Genomic DNA, 16,587 nt, shown 5'->3' with positions numbered 1-16,587 from the left:
AAAAGGGACCATATGGAAAGTATAGGAAAATTAACCGTATAATCGAAGTATGGAAAAATAAATATAGTTACTCGAAATGAACCTTATTGAAAGTTATAGGAAAATAAACCGTACGATCGAAGCATTGGAAAATAAAATGTTATAGCAACGGAAGCCTTGTTAGGGCAAAATGTCGCTCTAACATCACGTGTATATTGTGAGGTATAGAAGATGGGAATAGACCGAAACAGAGAGACAAGCTGGACAGCGGTCAGACCAGAGAGGGTCAAAATGGGTAAGCCGCTTATCACAAAACCAGTAAGTAAAGCCAGACAGTTATAATGGAGTCAGAGTAAAATGGTGGCGTTATGTATTGACAGAGGAGGATTAGGTAAAGGTAGGATGTGTTTCCTCATTGAATATTAGTTGCGAGGCTTGTGTAGGATGTGATTTATCATTGAGTATTAAATGTGTGAAATTATTTGAATCGGAAGCGTAATGTGAAGTATTTGAGATATTTAATGAAATTTATTTGGAGAGATAACAATTTTCGTAGTTTTTCGTTATTGTTGGAAATCATGTATGATCATCTTAGTGTAAATATATGTAAATAATACAAATTAAGTAAAAATCATAAAAACATAAACGCGTTTCCTTGAACCCACAAAAGCCAGTCTTAGATGTTCTGGACGCAGCAAGATCGTGCAACATAGAAATGCTACACTGGTGGCAGCGGTGGGATTTATATTACATAGGATAATGTTGCAAAAAATAATATTGCATATAGATATTGTAAAGACAGATATTACCAGACTAACATTAGTGAGAAATTTTGGTGACAAAAAAAAAGATAAAAAGAGTTAAGTTACCTATTCTGCGTCTGTTTTGCTTGCAAGTTGTCGTCATACAAGCTTTCACTCCCACCCATTTCATGGTTACCTTACCTGACTGCTTAAAATCGTCTTGCTCTGATTCAAAAGCATCTTGAAACATGCTCGGTGAGTTATATTGCTTGTGGGATAAAGAATTTAGGGCCGCTTGTAATGGTCATCAGTTACTTGTTTCACCAGCGGCATACACACAAATAGGGAAGTAGAAACACACAGGGAAACTCAATAAAAGAAAAAAAAAATACAGCATGTCATAGGTATTATCATAATTGGTATAAAAATGGGAATATTGTTGACTTCTATACGGTCTTATATTAGACTTCTATACTACTATATTAGTAGTTACTCGTAGACTGAGCCACAGCAGGGAACACTAGTGCTAGAGAGTTGTATAGAAGATGGTAAGGATAAGATTTTACTTATTATGCATTTACTTAAATGCAGTTGACCAAATCGTATTTTGAAACAAATTAAATTATTATGCGTTAGAAAAATGTGTAAGACAGATCGATGAAGATATATTGAAACTGCTATTAAGAATAATCGATATATAATCGATATACAGAACTGAAGTTGAGAAGGCTAAGAGGTGAGGATAAAGAATATAAAATATTGAAGACGATAACTATGATAATCAAATTTGAAGTACGTAAAATACATTTGAAGCTTACTTAAGTGATTAACTTAATGTTAAGTATGCACAAGTTGAATCAGATGAAGTTGAACGTTGCGAAATATAACTGTGCATTTTATAGTTCTCGAAAACTGACACGTTAGATTATGATAAATGATCCTTGTATACGTCCAGCTTGTACCTAGCGAACTTTCACACTTCCTGCTGGTCTAGGGGCATGGCAGTATACAAGTTACTCCATCGAGGTGTCAATTTTTGTCGAGGGAGGAAAGGAAAGAAGGGGAAGGATATTTTTGCAAATCCTATCTGGGGATAGTTGATTTAGAAGGATGGGGGACGCCCCAGATGCTTCGTTTCGACAAGTATCCAGATGTGGAAAAGCTTGAGCGTATACATACACAAGATTTGTAATTATATAGAAGTGTAGAAAGAGAAATGAAAAAAAAAAAATATTGTAACCACAAAGAAAAGAAAATATTAAAGCTACAAAGAAAAAAATAAAACTATAAAGAAAATAAAATATTAAAGCCAATAAGAAAAAAAAATATTAAGGCCGCAAAGAAAATAAAACATCGAAGCCACAAAGAAGAATCAATTGAAAATGCAAAAGAAAAGTTGATTGCATACAACAAAGAAAAAATGATTAATTATGTAACTGTTGATAATCTTTCGATATGTCCTTGCTAAGTTATATGAGCTTGCTAAGTTATAAGATTATTAAGCTGAAAACGTGTTTTAGGCAAATTTGTGAGAAAAAATATAACTAGTTTTTCTCGGAGTATTGATGTGAATACAAAATGTAAACTTTTGAGCTGTAAGGAGGTAAATAAGTTAGAGTGTAGTAATTATTTAATGGAGGAATGCAAAAATATTAGACATGTACCTGAGCAAGGATGTCCCAAATAATGTGACACAGAAAGCGGAAAATATTAGAATACGTATATTAGTTTTGTTGTGTGTCGTCAAGGAAGTTAAGATATTGAGGTTGTAATTGCTAGGCGTAGGGGGGAACTGAGATGTTACAGATAAACGCAATGCACGAATACATTTCACACTATATTGTGAATAATGTGGAAGTATAATGGTTCACGTGAAAAATACTTAAGGTCTTTATGATACTGCATGAGAAAAGGAAGTTTAATACAAAGATTTTGAGAAGAGATGACAACAAAACTATTGAAAGAGTCTATCATAGATATTATAATGCTTAGTAGCTAAGGGTGAGCATATAACAATCAATGGTGTAGTGTGAAAATAAGGTATGTTGGCACAAGGGATATGAAACAATCCTTACAGATTAAATATAGATATCTAAAGAGCTAACACCACTACACAGATAAATGAGTAACAGAAGAGATTTAAGGTGAAAGAAGGGAAACTAAATTGCTGAAGAACTTTACGGACAGCGATACAGAAGATAATTCACTGAAGTTGATCATGATGAGAAGAATGATTAGTCAGATGACAAAATGAACATGTTTCAAAGTGTTATATTCATCTAGTTGTGAGCAAGATGTGATGATTAATCATGAGGAAGACTTCAGGTCTGAACGAAAGTACGTAGCTTATGGTGTTCCCTTATCAGATTGTTAGCTTTGCCTTGGGGTGATTGCTTCCCTGATATACGATGACTGAGCGTGACACCTAAATTCAAATTCTTCTCCCTTTGCATATATCAAGCCCTACCACCATGTTTTATATTTATGCATTTTACGTATTAGCAACATCGGTATGGAATTTTATTGACAAATTACTAATACTCCATTATCTGTGGAATATTTTAAACATAAAACATGGTGGTAGGACTTGACATATGCAAAACAAGCTAGGCAGAACTGTCAGACCACAGGGTCAAGATGGGCAAGCCGCCTGTCACAATACCAGTAAGTTGAGCCAAGCAGTTGTAATATAATCAAAGTAAAATGTTGAGAGAGAGGGACGCAGCAAAATCGTGAAACATAGAGGCACGACACACACACACACACACACACACACACACACACACACACACACACACACACACACACACACACACACACACACACACACACACACACAGAAAAAGAAATTGGAATGTATAGAGTTTGCAAATATCAAAATAACATAAATACCACAAACACATGTACACATACATATTAATTAGAGGAAGCTAAATATTTACATTTATTATACACCAAAATAGGGATATCTTATCAAAATTAAGTTGAGATTATCCTACTTAAGGAGATATTTACACACACATATTAAATCCTGTCCCTGCGATAGTAAGTCTCTCACTATGGGACAGGCGAGACGGTAATGTTCAAGTGTATTGGCGTTGACCAGAGGTCACACAATTTACACGTGAAGTGCGGCATATCATCAGCCAAGGACACCTGCCACACTGGTCGGTAACTTAACTGCAGTCGTGCACTCACTACATTATGTTTCCGAACCATAAATCCGTGGTGGAGATATATGTGTGCGGTGTCCATGAAGTTCGCATACTGTAGTGTCGTATGGGTACACTGCCACCACGCTCGACGTACCTACGATGAACCGTAGAGGCACTTACAACTGGTAACATTACAATTCTATAACATCGCAAGGAAGGTTGGGAACGTACTGCAGGCAAGGTAATCCACACGCAGCCTTAGCAAGGCCGTCCACAGTGTCATCATCTGCTAGTCCTACGTGAGACCGCACCCACACAAATGACACAACTACATAAGAACATAAGAAATAAGGGAAGCTGCAAGAAGCCACCAGGCTTACACGTGGGAGTCCCTATATGAAATATACCTACCTATTTCCACCTATCATCCCCATCCATAAACCCGTCTAATCTTCTCTTAAAGCACCCTAAAGTCCTAGCACTAACAACATGATTATTGAGTCCGTTCCACTCATCTACCTCTCTATTTGAGAACCAATTTCTTCCTATCTCCTTCCTAAACATAAATTTTTCAAGCTTGAACCCGTTATTTCTTTGTTCTATCCAGGTTGCTGATCTTAAGAATTTTGCTTACATCCCCCTTGTTATAACCCTTATACCACTTAAAAACTTCTATCAGGTCTCCTCTTAACCTACGTCTCTCTAATGAATGTAAATTTAACAGCTTCATTCTCGCTTCGTAAGGAATACTCCTCATCCCCTGTATCCTTTTAGTCATTCTCCTCTGTATTGATTCTAATAGACTTATATCTTTCCTGTAATGTGGGGACCAGAACTGCACAGCGTAGTCTAGATGAGGTCTGACCAGCGCCAAGTATAACTTTAATATTACTTCCGGCCTTCTACTTTTAACACTCTTGAAAATTAATCCTAATATCCTATTTGCCCTGTTTCTGGCCTCTATGCATTGTTTTCCTATATGGAGTTCAGATCTAACTATAACTCTTAAATCTCTCTCGTACCCTGTACCTACCAGAGTTTGGTTGTTTAATGTGTAGATACTGTGTGGGTTTTCTCTACCTACGCTAAGTACTTTGCATTTGGTGATATTAAACTGCATTTGCCATCTGTCCGTCCATTTAGTCATCCTATCTAAATCTGCCTGCAAGGCGATGGCATCCGATTCTGACCTAATTAATCTACCTATCTTTGTGTCATCCGCAAATTTACTACATCACTACTAATGCCACTATCCAAGTCATTGATATATATTAAAAACAACAATGACCCTAATACTGATCCCTGTGGCACCCCACTAATTACATGACCCCACTCGGATTTAGAGCCGTTTATTACAACTCTGTCGCCTGTCGCTTATTCAGCATAACACATCTACACATAACAACATCTATCCCGTGTGCCCTAACCTTTCTCAGGAGCCTCTGATGGGGTACTTTATCAAATGCTTTACTAAAGTCCAGATATAAGATGTCATAACTATCATCATTATCTACTGCCTCGTACACTTTACTGTAAAAACTTAACAAGTTTGTCAGGCAAGACTTCCCCTTCATGAAGCCATGCTGTGACTGATTTATCAAGTTATGTTTAGTTATGTTCCCTAATGTTCCTCGCTATTATTGACTCCACTATTTTACCCATAACTAAAGTTAAGCTGACAGGTCTATAATTAGACGTTAAAGTTTTATCTCCTTTCTTAAAGATGGGTACTACATTAGCCTGCCTACACATTACTGGTACCTCACCTGACTCAAGTGGTTTCCTAAAGACAGAAACTAACGGCTCACTAATAACCTCTTTGTATTCCTTAAGTACTCTGGGATACATTTCATCTGGTTCTGGTGTGTTGAACTTTTTTAGCCTATCTATCTCCTGTTCCACTATCTCCTAATAATAAACTAATGCACTGTCACGGGTAGTCGCCAAACGACGCAATATATCCTGCACCACACGATCATCAGCGGGTCTTGGAGATAAAAGAGCGTGAAGAGCAAACTTGGAGTCGCAGTTGATCACCGCGTTCAGTCTCCTCTCAGTAAGGAGGGAAACAGCATCCAATAAACCGTTCAGTTCACAGTATGTGGAGCTCGACGAGTTAAGCAAGCGATGACCAACCTGTTGTGTTTGTGGCCTACCAGCATCTACGAGTACCACTCCACAACACCACTTTACGTACTTGTAATACGTATACGAGTATCATGTAGTAATCAGGGTAATAACACCATATCCCAGTCTCGTCAACGTATGTCTGTCTTGAGAACGCATAAGCGTAGAGGCACTTTGTTGGGGTGTGAAGGGTAGCAGAGACACCAGAATCTTGGTTGCGCTTATTTGTGGAGCGAGGGAGTACAAGGCACGTCGTGACAGAGAGCGAGGTCTGGACTGACTCCTGGTTATAATAATAATAACAAAGAGAGAAAAGATGGGGAGGGGGAAGTGGGGATAGTGGGGAAGAATAGGGGGGTGATAAGAAGGGAATTGTAGTAGGAGAAATAGTCACTGGGGCTTAACCCAGGCGCAATTTGAATTTTTGTTTTATTATTAGGAAGGACGTCTATTTTTTACGTGATATATTTAAGTTAAGATGGCAAGGGAGACAAGGTCCTTATCGGGGGAATCAGGAGAGTCCGCCACCAACCGAGCAAGCCAAGCCCAACACAGCCGCAGCCACGGACGCCGCCCACGCACCCAAAACCCCGGGCCAAAACACGCATAAGTTAGGGGCCAGACTATCCAGAGCCTGCACCATCAGGATGTGAAAGATGAGTGAAGGACAGTCAGAGTAAAAAGTTTTTTTTTTTTTTGTGCTTTTATTGGTTCAAAGAAGGACAGAGGAAGAAGTACATCCGTATAGCGGAGGGACCTACAGTTTTACGTGGGTTCCGAACCACGGATAGTAGTAGAGTGATTTGGTGATGGCCGGGATCTTTATTGTATGATGTAATGTGGTGGGTGAAAAAGCAGTGTCGGTCCTTTCTGCTCGTGTCCTGTGACTCGTCCTGCAAAAAGGCCAACCTGCTAAAGAAAAGAGAAAATAAAAAATGTCGTGGTGTTATGTGCATGGAGGTGCATGGAGGGTGAGGATGGTTTGTGATAATGATTGACGTGATGGTAGGATGTGCAATGACAGGCTCGAAAGGCTCCCTCACCGCAGCGAGGGGTCAAATCTAATACCATCTGTTTGCACGCGGTAAGTCGCCGGTGGTGGGGGCTGAATGGAGATTCCTGCATGGATGTTTCCAGGGCCCCGCCCCACCATCTCTTGACTACCTTCCTGCCCAGCCCTTGCCGCACCCAACTACCTCTGTGTGGGGGGTGAAGTGGCTTCCACTGAATGGTGTGGTTACCGTCCCCATCATCAGTACTGGCCGCTCCTTAACTGCCGCTGGGGGTACCGCTACCGGAACGTCATGCCGACGGCCGTGACGTCAGTGGGAGTGCGGTTTGTGCTATCCCCGTCTCTCTGGAAGTGGTCACCTGGTGCCCCCTTGAAACCTAGGCTGCGAGGCGAAAAAAAATAATGTATAAAAAACAAAAATATGAATACAAAGCCATAAGACAAAAAATATGAAAAAACCACTAGGTGTTGGCACACGACCCCACTCCCTCGGTCAGAGGCATGGAATGTTAATGGCGGTGTATTTTTGTCGCGTCCCTTTCCCAGGAGCGGTCCGGTGCCTCCTTAAAACCTAGGCTGCGAGACAGAAAAATAATGCATAAAAACAAAAATATGAATAGAAAGCCATAAGACAAAAAATATGAAAAAAACACTAGGTGTTGGCACGCGGGCCGGCCCACGTGAACGAGGGAACGACGATGATGCCACTCAGACACCATGAGTGGTACAGAGAGAGGAGGCAGTGAAGGGAAGAAAGGAGGAGTTCATTATTAGAAGAGAGGTTCAGGAGGCACAGTGGGAGGATCAAGGAGGTTGGAGTGCGGCAGGTGACGGAAAGCTGGAGGGAGGTTGGTCATGAAATTGTATGTGATTGTGTGTCTGTCGGAGAAGGAGCTTAGTTGTTTTTTCTGTTGTAGAGTGTTATGTTAAGTGGGGGATGTTGGACTCCTCGTGAATGGAGAGAGAGGTTCGGAAGTCGAACCATTTCGTCCCAAGAGCGAAACGAATTGCTCGATTTTGAACCTTCTGAATAAAAGTTTAGAGAGGTTGGAGGGAGCAGAGAGAGAGAGGGCAAGAGGGCAGTAGGTTAAGAGAGGGGAAATGAAAGCTTTGTAGAGGTGAAGTTTTGTTTTTGTGCTGCTGTCGCGAAATCTTTCCAGGTTGCTCAGGGCCTTGGCAGCTATGGTTGCTTTTTGTTTTATATGTATATTGAAATTGAGGTGCTTATCAATGGTGAGGCCAAGCACTTTGTTGTTGTTACTGATGGGGATTGGGGTGGGGATTGGATCAATTTTATTTAGTGAAATTTGGCAGGGCTGACTTCTTTTAATGTTGAAATAAGTGACTTGATTTCTCGGGGTGGGAGAGAATTCGCCATTTCATCTCCCATAGGCTAGTCGCCATCAATTCCCTCTGAATTTTGTCGGTGAGGAGATCTAACGGCCTTGCACGGGCCAATTGCGTTACATCGTCCGCGTATTGAATAGTTAGTGAGTTATTGTGGGCTGGTAGGGGTAGGTCAGCTGTATACATGTTAAAAAGGGTGGGGGAGAGTACGGAGCCTTGTGGGACTCCAGCCTGAGGGGTAAAAAATGTCGAAAAGTTGCCCTGGTGGCGGATTCTTGTCTGTCTCTCTTCCAGAAAAATACACAAGATGCGTTGCGTTAGAAAAGGGAGATTGAAGTTATTACAAATTTTGTATTTTAAACCGGTGTGCCAAACGGTGTCAAATGGTTTTTAGACATCTTTTGTCACGAGTGCTGTCTTGTAATATGGCTTGTTGAAATTTAGGTAAGCTACTATGCTGTTAAGGGCGTCCTCCGTTCAGGCGTTCCTCCGGAAACCGAACTGCTGTGGTACCAACAATCCGTTACCTTCGAGGAACGCTCTCAATCTTAAATTGATTAGACGCTCAAAAGTTTTTCCAAGAATTTCAAGGAGGCTTATGGGGCGATAGTTTTCTGGTAAGTGAGAGTTTTTTCCGGGCTTGGCAATAAGGGTGATGTTTGAAATTTTGAAAGCCTTTGGGAAGTATCCAGAGGCGAGGCAAGCATTGAAAATTTTTTGTCAGGCTGGATATGATTTCTGGAGGAAGGCTCCGCACCATCGGCCAGGTGACTCCTGAGGGGCCGGGGGCTCGCCGTGGAGTGTGTCTGAGCAACCTGGTGACATCCTCCTCCTCAATGGGTGTGATGAGAGGGTGTTGGGGATCTAGGTGTGTTAAGTGTATAATGTTATGTGGTAGCGTGTTTGCTAGGTTTCGGCGCACAAGATCGGTGATGTGGTGTATGTAGGCAATACTGGGCTCATGGGGAGGGAAAGGGTGTGGTTGGAAGGTGTTGCACCAGTGTGTCTGGAAGGTGTTAGTGACTTGGTCTGGGTTGGAGACTCGATCACCGTTCACTAGGAGGTACTCGAATCTTTCCCGCTGGCATCCCTTCAGCTTGTGCACCATGTGCCAGAACTGAGTAGGATTTTTGCAGCGAGCTCCGTCCATTAGGGAGACTAGATTCCTCCAGTGAGCGCTGTGGTCATCCTGTAGGCTATTTAGTATGTTTGTGCGAAGGGTGCAGAGGTCTCTGTAGATGGGTATGTGGTTTTGCATGTTTTGTAAAAAGCGTGTTCTGTAGCACACTAGTAGTCGTTGTGCTTTTATGAAGGGTCTGAAGTCTATGTGAATTTTGTGTTGTTTCTTTGGTGTGTGTCTGTTGGCTGATGTCAGGATGTCACTATGTAGTGTCTCTAGGGCACTGTCTATTATTGTATAGGGTTGGCCTTCGAGCTGTGTTGGTCGGTGTAGGTCTAAAAGTGTTTCCCTGAATCCCTCCCAGTCGGCGGAGCGGTAGTCGGGGACAGGTGGGGATGGGATAGATATGGGGTTGGAGGATATTTTTAGGATTAGGGGGACGTGGTCTGAACCACAGATGGGTCCATGGGAGATGTGGTGATGGAAAGGTAGGGATTGCCGGTTGGAGAGGATGAGATCCGGCCTGCCATTCCCATTGTGGGTATAGCAGGTAGGAAAGTCAGGGCCAAGGAAACGGAGGCGTTTCAGTTGTGTAAGTTGTAGAAGTTGGTGTCCATGTTGGTTGGTCTTGGTGTGTCTAAATGCTGTGTGATTGGCATTGAGGTCTGCCAGTATATAGGCTGGTATGTTTGTGTGATTGAAAAGATTGTTGAGACTGGTGAGAGGGAGCCCAGTATCCGGTCTGCTGTATGTGGTGGCAATAAGAAATATCCCGTGTTGTGTTTCGATCTTGGTGGCCAAGAAGTGTGCTGAAGGCCAGTCCGTTATATGTATGTGTTTGATGGTGCATTTGACCATGACAGCTACGCCATCATGACGTGTACCTGTAGTGTAACGTGTGTTATATCCATATAGTTTAATTGATTTTGGTGGTGAACCTGTGTGGTTGAGGAGGACGATGTCTGGATCAATTGATCGAATTGCTTCTGAAATAAGGTGTCTGTTATTCCAGAAACCGCGACACCTGCACTCCTGGTTCCCATGGCGCCTGTATATATATACACCAACATATCGTACCGCGCTTGGGTAAATACAAACTCCTACACTCTCCCCCCAATTACACAGGATGGTGTAATGATATAACTTAATACATAATATGCGCTGTGGAAAGCAAAGGAAAAGTAAACATAATACATATCCTAGAGTGACACAGTGAGTTAACCTACACAGGAGAGTTCAAGAAATAATCAAGGTGCCTTGGTGCTCGATGGGTGCGACGGGGCCGTGGTGTGGTGATGCGCACAGGTGTAGGGGATTCAGTCGAGTCATCCGACAGCTGTGGTTCCCCCAGTAAGAGGACGAAGATGACGTCTATTCCGTATGGACGCTCTCCCACTGCCGTCTAGTCGTAGAAGATACTGACGGGGTGCGGACAGCTCGAGCACGGTTCCCACCCGATCCCACCGCCCGCTAGATGGGTTTTGGATGCGTGCTCGCTGCCCGGGCTTCAAGGGTGTCAGACTGTGGGCCTGCTGGTCGTGCCGTATTGATGAGTTGACTGATGTTTGGATCATGGCACGTTCCCGGTCGCGCAGTGTCCTGCCCCACTGCTCCTTGATGAGGTAGCGGGAGCTCTCTACGGGTATGGCGTCTCGCAGCTATCTGCCTGTCAGCAGCTGTGCTGGGGATGCGTCGAGGCCGTGCAGGGGTGTGTTCAGGTACTGGAGGATCGCTCTGGCAGTGCTGTCGGTGTCTAAGGAGCCCCCGCGAGTTGTGTTGCCTCTTAACAGCCTTTTGGCCGACTTGACAGCTGCTTCTGCACGCCCATTAAATTGGGCGTAGTGGGATGATGAGATTCGTAGTCCTCGAAGAACCTCCTCGATTCGTGGCTGGTGAGGTTGGTGCCCCCGTCACATGAGAGCTCTTCAGGGATGCCGAAGCGTGTGAACCACCGCCGGAACAACGTGATGAGGCGGGAGCTGGTGGCTTCCCCAGACAGGTGTTCCACTTCTAGCCAGCCTGTCAGCCTGTCGGCGTATGCGATGTACACATTGCCTTGCAGGTGAAACAGGTCGGCCACGGCTTGTTGAAATGGGAACTGGGGTGGTGGGGTGGGCAGGAGCGGCTCGGCTGGTTGAGAGGGCGTGTACGTCTCGCACACCTGGCACTGGCGTCGTTTTTGCTCCACTTCTGCATCGATGCCGGGCCAGTATACAGACTGCCTGGCTCTGCGAAGCATTGAGTCTCTGCCCTGATGACCAGCGTGGAGATTGGCGAGCACGGTGCGTCTGAGGGCAGTTGGGATGACAAGGCGGGGGAATCTCTCATCGCTGGTGTAAAGCACAATGTCGCCTTGACATGACAAGTGCCGCCGCATCCTGAAGTACGGGCGTAGCGCGGCAGTCCTTCCGCTCGCCCCAACCATCATTGGCCACGCACTCATGGAGGAACCGATATTCCTCATCTTTGACTGCCTCCTCCTCCACATGACGTAGGTCTACCACATGACCCACATCGTCTGTAGTGGCTTCTGCTGCCGCGGCGACCATGACAGCGCACACTGCTTCATCGTCAGCCTCGTCTGAGTCCTCTGGTGCGCTTGCTAATGCTGGGTAGCACGATAGAGCGTCCGCGGCGCAGTTGCTTTTCCCCTTGATATACTTGACATGGAAGTTATACATCAGGGTCCTTTCTTTTATGTTGAGGATGCGGGGGTTGTGAATGTCCTTCAGCTCCTTGTCACCGAAGATTTTGGTGAGCGCGTAATGATCGGTGATGAAGGTTAGGTTTTTGCAGCCTAAGAGGAACAAGCGGGCCTTCTTGAGACACCAGGCTATCGCGAGTGCCTCTCCCTCCAGTGTGCTGTAGTTCTTTTCGGCCGTGGTCAGGTGCCGGCTGCCGCAGAGGACTAGCTTCCATCCGTTTGGGCAGCACATTGGTGCCTCCAGGGACACGCATTGGCAGTACTGCTGCGACACGATGAATCCTATACCTTGCCGGCTGTAGTCAGTTAGGACGGCTGTGGGGCGTGAGGTATCGTAGAACTTGAGACCTTCTGCTGCGAGATTCTTGATGGTGTCCTTCGCTGACGTGAAGATGGCGTCGAGTGTGTTGTCCCAATAGACTGTCTTCCCGGCTGGCTTCTTCAGGAGCTCCCTGAAAGGCTCCATGATGGGGGCAACTGCTAAGAAGGGAGCCACCTGATTCACCAGGCCAAACCACGACCGGATATCCGTCAGTGATGGGCTTGCAGGCATCGTGAATTCTGTGATGCTCTTGATGAGGTCGTGACTGGGCTGGTAGTCTTCCCAGCCGAGTAGATACCAGGTGAACGTGACGTTTCTCTTGCAGAAGCTGAACTTATCTGGCCTCAGTGTTACCCCGTTGTCGCGGCATTTCTGCAGAAATCCTTACGTGTGCCAGAAGGCTTCTGCCACACTTTCGTCGTGCAGAAGCGTGTCGTCAACACACTTGATTTTCCTGGGCACGTCGCTCATGATGTCGTCGAGGCGTTTCGTGAAGGAGTCCTGCGCCGCACAGTGCCCCATGGGAGTCCTGCGGTAGCGGAATCTTCCCCAAGGGATAATAAATATCGTTAACTTGCGGCTTTCACTGTCCAGGGGTATCTGGTGGTACTCGGAGTACGCGTCGGCGACCGTCTTGAAGGTGTGCTTGGGCACGCTGGAGATGAGATCAAAGGGAGTCCTGGCGTGGTGAGTCTCGCGCAGGCAAGCTTGGTTGAGCTTCTGGAAGTCCACAGTTCTGCGTGGCTTCCCGTTTTTCCTTGGCACCACCACCATGCGCGCGCACCACTCGGTCGGCTCTCCGGCAGGCACTTCCTCTATGATGCCTCTGGCGATGTCGTCGTCGAGCTGACGCCGTACCTCGTCGTAGAAGTGGTGCGGGACTGTGGCGGGGACGTGCACTGCGTGGGGGCGTGCGCCGGGGCGGAGGTGGATGTGGTGTGGCGGGCTACGCATTTCTGGTAGAGGCGTGCGCTCTGTTGCGAACACCGTGCGTCCAAACTCCTCCAGGAGCCATTTTTCTAGACGCCCCACGTTCTCTTCTACCAACTCGTAGGGTGGTGACAATGGGTGGGGCGAGGTCTTGAGGGACGCAGGGGCCGTCAACGCGCTGATTCTGACTGCAGGGTGGGGAAAATCTTGTGGCACCAACTGAAGGGCTCTGCAAGCTCCGAGTGACAGGTATAGCCGCTGCACCCCTTCAGCTATGTATACGCTGTCACCTCGCACGTGAGGCTTCCCAGAAGCTTCACCCCTCCACCGGCGACGTGGCTGACTGTCCTGGGTGAGGCGTGAAGTTGCCCTGGGGGGATACCCAGACTCTCCAGCAGAGGCCGGCCAGCGATGCACACCTGAGCCCCTGTGTCGGCTACGGCCGTGGTGCAGCACTCCGCCTGCGGCCAGGGGCAGACGATCCGCACTGACGGGTCTGCCGTCGCCTCCACGCCTCCTACAATCACTGCGTTAGAGGTGGCGGGGCCCCTGCCTGGTGTGAGGGCGCGGCACATACGCCAGAAGTGCCCTTTGCGCCCACGCGCCCACGCGGCATGTGGCGTCGCGGGCGGGGCACTTATCAGTACCGCCGCACCCACTGTCCCCGCAGCCCTTGCACCGCTTCCGGCTGCGCCCTGGGCCAGCACGACCGGGGGGGCTGCGGCTCCAGGCGCGGCGCTAGTGGTTCACAGCTGACACATCGGTGGCGGGGGGGAGGGGTTGGGGGGTTGCGGTGGGTGGGGGATGGACGCTCCTGCGTCCGCCAGGGCTGCCACGTTCCCTGTGACCCGCTGCCCCGCCACTTTGTCTGCGACCTCTATGATCTCGCACTGATTCACTACATTACTCACGGACGCCAGGCGAGGAAAGCACCGTAACACCTCAGCTTTCATGTTGCGATCACTGAGCCCCATGACCACTTTTCTGCTCATGATGTACTTGGTCAGTGAGTTATCACACTCTGGGCAGCGAAAATTGCAATCGGCTGCCAGGGCACGGCACCTCGACACGTATGCGTCGACACTATCTCCCGGCTCCTGGGAGTACTGAAAGAGATCGGACCATGCACCTACCTCGCAACGCTGTCCGACCACCACACTTCTCAGCACCTCTACCGCTGCACTGGTTGAGAGCTGCCGGAAGTCGTGCTTGTCGAAGCGTGCGTCAATGCGCTGCTGGAGACTGCCGTCGCACAGGAGACGCACGTATGGGGCGGCGAGGGGTGGGAACCACCCGCAGATCAGGCCGTAGTCTTCGACGCTAACGGCCCATGCCTCGAACGCCGCCGGTGACATGCCTTGAGTTGCTGTCCCTGGACCCGACGGGGGAGCCGGCGGACGATGTGATGGTGAAGTTGCTTGTGCGCTAGGTGGTCGTGTTGATGCAGGTGGGGCGAGGGGTGTGCTGAAGGACCCGGACCTGGTAGCTGTGGCCGGAGGGCTTGGTAATGGCGGATGAAGCGCCACGTGGTATCTTGCCGGTGCGCCGGTGACTACTTCTTCCAGGGTTGCTTGCTCTATTCCTGGATTTCCTCTGACGCATCCTGGTGCCTCAACCAAGTTTAAACGATACTGCGCCATGTTGGGGTGTGAAGGGTAGCAGAGACACCAGAACCTTGATTGCGTTTATTTGTGGAGCGAGGGAGTACAAGGCACGCCGTGACAGAGAGCGAGGTCTGGACTGACTCCTGGTTCCCATGGCGCCTGTATTTCTTAGGGGGTTCACTAGCTATGATGAAAGCATTGTGAGGGCAGTTGAGTGTGGTGAGTGGTGGCTGTGGGTGCGTGACGCTGTATCAGAATTTGTAAACAATGCCATATTACTTCCACAGCGATAACACAAAGCCTCCCTGTTATTGGCTGCCTTGCGTGTGACGTCGAATCAGTGACGTATCACTCCTGGGAGCCAATGAGCACGCTTAGGCTAACCTCCATCCGCCACCCGCCGCAATTCTTTGTGGATACCGTTTCTTGGAGATTGCAATGCGGTTGCTGTGAGAGCCGAGTTATGGTATTTGCACGATCGCAGAATGTTAGGTAGCAACCTGTTTCATGAAATTGGCCCACTGTCCAGTCAGCCTGTAGTGTGCTGTCAACGTAGATATGGTGTACAGCAGGAACCGAGACAGACACGCTGGCTCTGGTTTCCAGGGCCAGCTGCTTCTTCCGTCTCAGATGTAGGGAGGAAGGTTATGTGCAGATGAGCTGTTCGCCAGAGTGGCAGCCAGGGGCAACCCCGGCTGTAGGGACATCAATGGCGAGCCTCCGCAAGTCAGCAAACACCCGTGCGGACAAGGGTGCTTCCACCTGGTCGCAGAGGGGGTCTAGGTGGTGGTGGTCTAGGTGGAGTGCCGCTCTGATAACATAGCAGTAATGAGGAACAAGACGGGAAGAGCGCAGACACTTGACACTGAAGTAAGTCACATTCATGTAAATTCTTTCATTAACAAGTGGAGTCAAGTTTAGCTCAGGCAGCATGTTGACTATTCTGGTGGAACCAGACAGGGTTGGCATTAACACCCCACCAGCCCCCATTCCCCCCCCCAAAAAAAAAAAATAGATAAAAAAACAGCTAAGTGGGTTTAAAAAAGAAAAAAATGTTTTGCATATCAAAATTGATTTCTATATCATATTGATAATTAATGCTTATATATGTACATATACATATGAAATGTAAAATTACTCAAGCCTGACCCTTTCATTTCTTGTATAGTATAAATTAACAGACTGTCCAACCGGTCCAACCTGTATTAGCACGACCTAAACAAGTATCTGTTCTTCAGTAATAGAAAGTGTCAAATCTTTCAAGATCTAACTCTCCTCGTGACTTCTGGCACCTCCCCAAAAACATCTCCAATAACTTTGCTTCTTCATCTTTCCCTCCTTTACTTCAACTGATGGCACGACTGCCATCTCATCTATTTCTAAAGCTGAACTCTACTCAAACCTTTGCTAAAAGCGCTATCTTGGATGATTCAGAGATTATTTCTCCCTCTCCTCCACCCTCTGACTACTTCATGCTACGCATTAAAATCCTTTGCAATGATGTTTTCCATGCCCTCGCTGGCCTAAACCCTCTGAAGGTTAAT

Source organism: Scylla paramamosain, chromosome 3 (assembly GCF_035594125.1).
Source record: "Scylla paramamosain isolate STU-SP2022 chromosome 3, ASM3559412v1, whole genome shotgun sequence".
NCBI classification, from domain to species: Eukaryota; Metazoa; Arthropoda; class Malacostraca; order Decapoda; family Portunidae; genus Scylla; species Scylla paramamosain.
This window is presented reverse-complemented; position numbering follows the sequence as displayed.